The sequence below is a fragment of the Micromys minutus genome (assembly GCF_963924665.1).
Source record: "Micromys minutus genome assembly, chromosome: 15".
NCBI lineage: Eukaryota > Metazoa > Chordata > Mammalia > Rodentia > Muridae > Micromys > Micromys minutus.
In genome coordinates, this window is record NC_137984.1 from 46,867,190 (window position 1) to 46,870,937 (window position 3,748).

Below are 3,748 nucleotides of genomic sequence, written 5' to 3' on the forward strand. Positions count from 1 at the left end.
TACAGAGAACAGTTTAGCTGCTTCCACAGTTCAAAACCAATTCCATGAAAATATCATTGTCGACAACGCAGAACGGTTTCTCCTTAGCTGAGGAAAGGAGGTGCCCAGCAGGCACATGATCTTCAAAGGCTTCCAAACTTCGCTTCTCAAAAGGCAGTCAGTCAGTCAACCCCGCCGAGCTTCTGAACACACAGGTCCTGGGAACCTTCTCATCTATGCTTGACATTTTAGGGAAGGGGTGAAAGTTCGAATCTGCATGCTGCCACCCGTGGTCTCATCTGAAACTCCTCTGCTGCTGCATGAGGCCCAAGTTCTCATAGACTCGAGTGCTGTCCTCCCTCATTTCCGCACAAGGTGGCGTTGGGGTACTAGGTGGCAGGGGACTCTGATCACCACTTGTCTGGTCCACCAGAGAATGCCTAATATTGGTATATTAATGTCCTTTCCTTTTGCTTTTCTGCTCCTCCTTGATCCTGCGCTGCAGAGTCTCTACGTACTGCTGGATGGCCATGTAGATGAATCGGTACTGTGCTTCTGTCTGGACCATCCCTGACCTCTGCGACCGCACCATCTGAATGGTTTTAGGAACGTCTATTCACAGGCCACACCTTTCTGTCGAATGATGTCGATCAGGATATCAATCACGATGAACGTTCCTGCCTGGCCAAACCCAGCACTGCAGTGAACCACGACAGGGCCTGCATCCAGGATGCTCTCCTGCTTGTGGTGGACTTCCTCCAGGAAGTCCAACACACCTCCAGGGTCACTAGGCACTCCGTGGTCTTGCCAGGTCCAAAAGTGGTACTGCCAGACGGTTCTCTCTGTCTTTCCTTTTCTGACCTTAGAGAGCTTGAGCTCTCCTAAGTTGTAGTCATGCGTGGCACTTTCTCTGACGTTCCTCACACGCATGACGCCCTATTCTTTGAGCGCACACTCGTCAGGCCAGTACTTGACACACTTGCTCTTCTCTCTCTCCACTTCCTTGGTGGTCATGATAGTGACTGGAGAGTTCTCCTGGAACACCGTTTGCCAGAAGTCGTTCACCGTGTTCTGCAGCCAGCCTTGAGAGGCCATGTAACTCTTTTGGGGTTTTGAATTGTTGTTGGTTGGCATTGATGTAGTCAGAAACTGGCTGGTTGGGATCCCCATCGTGCAGGACAACCGTGGTGTGATCAAAGGGCAGGATGTATTTGTATCTATTTTTGGTTTTATTTTCTTGTCTCTGTCCCTCTTTTCGGCTATAGAGAAGTTTGCATACTTTTTGCTGTAGCGTCTCAAAACCTTCCCCAAAGCCCTGCTTGACTTTATCTGGGGTCTCAGCTGGTTTATTTAACTCTCGAACCCGGCATTCCATTTCAGCAGCATTAATACGAGTTGTTTTGAGGGTCTGCTTGAGCTGTAGGACCGTGCCCGGGGTCTCCACCATCGGGTTCTTACAGCGCTCCACCAGGTCTGTCAAGGAGTCAAAGCGCTCTCCTCCACCAGCGTCATATTTCAGCTCCTGACAGCGGATCTTGACGTGAGTCACTTTGGACTTGCCGCCGTTGCTCTCCCCTTTGTCATCACCAGTGCAGACGGAGAGAACGAAGTCTCGGGGTGGCTCTGGCTCCCTTGGAAAAGGAAGCTGCCATGCTTCTCTTTCTTTGCCAGCAGCTTCTCTACTTCTTCTCCAGACAAGTGACCGTGGAACACCTTTCAGAGGCAGAGTCTGCACAGTTCAGTGGATACTTGAGCTCCATAACATTTCCATTTTTCTCTTTCAGCTGCCCATGGTGTTCCATGTAATACTGGACCAGTTCAGCCAAGCTAGCAAACTTCTCTCCGCCACAGAGGCCATAGTAGTCCTCAGTGTTCTGCATCTTGATGTGGGTAACGGCTCCATTTCTTCTAACAGACAGAAAATGAAGTCTCCAGGGTTACTTTTACTGGGCCTTGCTAAAAAAACTGCCATCTACTCCTCTGGTCAGCAGGAGATTCTGTCTCCACACCAGTATTGTTGAGGGTGAAACCGTCTCTGCGAGGTCATGATCCTGACCGTTGCTCCCTCAGGCTCCACCGGGCGCGGTCACACGGAGGGGCCCGAGCGCAGATCAGCTCGGGAGCCTACGCGGTGCTGGCAGAGCTGGTGGCCACGCGCACAACCCCCGCCAGGTCTGGATCCCTGACACTGCAGCCCTGCCCACTCCGCCCTCATACCTCTGTGTAATTCTAACCAAGCAAGTAAAAGACGTGGCAAGAACAAAAAGAAATTGGAAAAAAAATCAGAAAAAAAAAACATTCCATGTTCATTTATCAGTAGGTTTAACATAATAATAATATCCACCTTATCAAAAGCAACCGACAGATTCAATACAATCCTCATGACAATTTCAACACAATTCTTTACAGACCTTGGAAGATTAATAACCATCTTCATATGGAAAAACGAAGAACCCACGATAGCATAAACAATCTTGTACAATATAAAAACTTCCAACAACATTATCATATCTGACTTCAAGCCTTCCTACAGAGTTATAGTGATAAGAGCAAAATGGGACTAGCAAGAAAACAAACAGATGGAGTAATAAAATGGAACTCAACACTCAAAAATTAAGCCACTCAACCCTGGTCATCTGATTTTCGACAAAATTTAAAGTTGCACAATGGACAAAAAGCATCTTCAACAAATGGTGCTGGTCTAACTGAATGTTGACAAATAGAAGAATCCAAGTAGTTCTGTAGGTATCACCTTGCAAAAAACTCAAAAAACTCAAGTCCAAGTGAATCAAAGACCTCACATAAAACCAGGTTCACTGAGCCTTAAAGCAGAAAAAGAAAATTCGAGAATATTCTTGAGTATGTTAGTACTGGGAATAATATTCTGAACAGAACACCAATAGCTCAGGCACTGAAAATAATAATTAATAAATGGGACCTCATGAAACTGAAAAGCTTCTGTGGGGCAAAGGACACTGTAAAGAGGATAAAATAACAGCATGGAGAATGGGAAATCATATTTTCCAACTTTTCCATCTGACAGAAGACGAGATTCCAAAGTATATTAAGAACTAAAGAAAGGAGACATCAGCAAATCAAATAAGCCAATTTACAAAATGGGTACATACCTAAAGAGAGACAATTCAACAGAGGAACCTCAACTGTCCAAAAGGCACTAAAAGAAATGTTTAAAGTCCTTAACCATAAGTTCTAAGTTGAGTTAATGCTAGAGAGGATATGGAACAAGGGGAACACTTATCTATTAGTGATGGTATTACAGGCATAATGTTACTGTGCACTGTGTAAAGATTTCCATTGTATTCTTCAAACTCAGATTTATGTGCTTTCATATCTGGTTGTTAACATTGCTTCCCAGTTATTCCCTGGATAGGTCTATGAAAAAGCTGGTCAGGCAGTGACTGAACAGGGGGTATAACAAGCCTGGATTTTTTCCAAACCAGGGGAAGAGGGATGGAGAGAGAGGAGGTGGATTTTACAGAGCAAAATATTTCCTAAATGAAAGGGTCACTGGAATTTTGACCGCTGGTGTAGCAGGAGTGTCCTACAAGTTTACAATAGATCAATAGTGCTCACATGATATGCTCTTAAAGCTTGTTAAATAGATAAAATATTCCTGTCTGAATTATTTGGGAGCTACCTGGGTTAAGTGGAAAATTGTAACAAATACCTACATAAAAGGCACTAACATGGGATTGCAAATTGTACAGCCCCTTTGAAAATCAATATGACAGGTTTTTTTTTTTTTAGT

At 44.9% G+C, this 3,748-nt stretch overlaps 1 pseudogene across 1 annotated transcript; it reads right to left on the minus strand.

Moving 5' to 3' along the window:
- Nucleotides 1-274: 274 nt before the first annotated feature.
- LOC308430382 (tyrosine-protein phosphatase non-receptor type 11-like) lies at nt 275-2,026 on the minus strand (annotated as a pseudogene). The gene has a single exon. The product of its transcript is annotated as a tyrosine-protein phosphatase non-receptor type 11-like (transcript).
- Nucleotides 2,027-3,748: the final 1,722 nt, after the last annotated feature.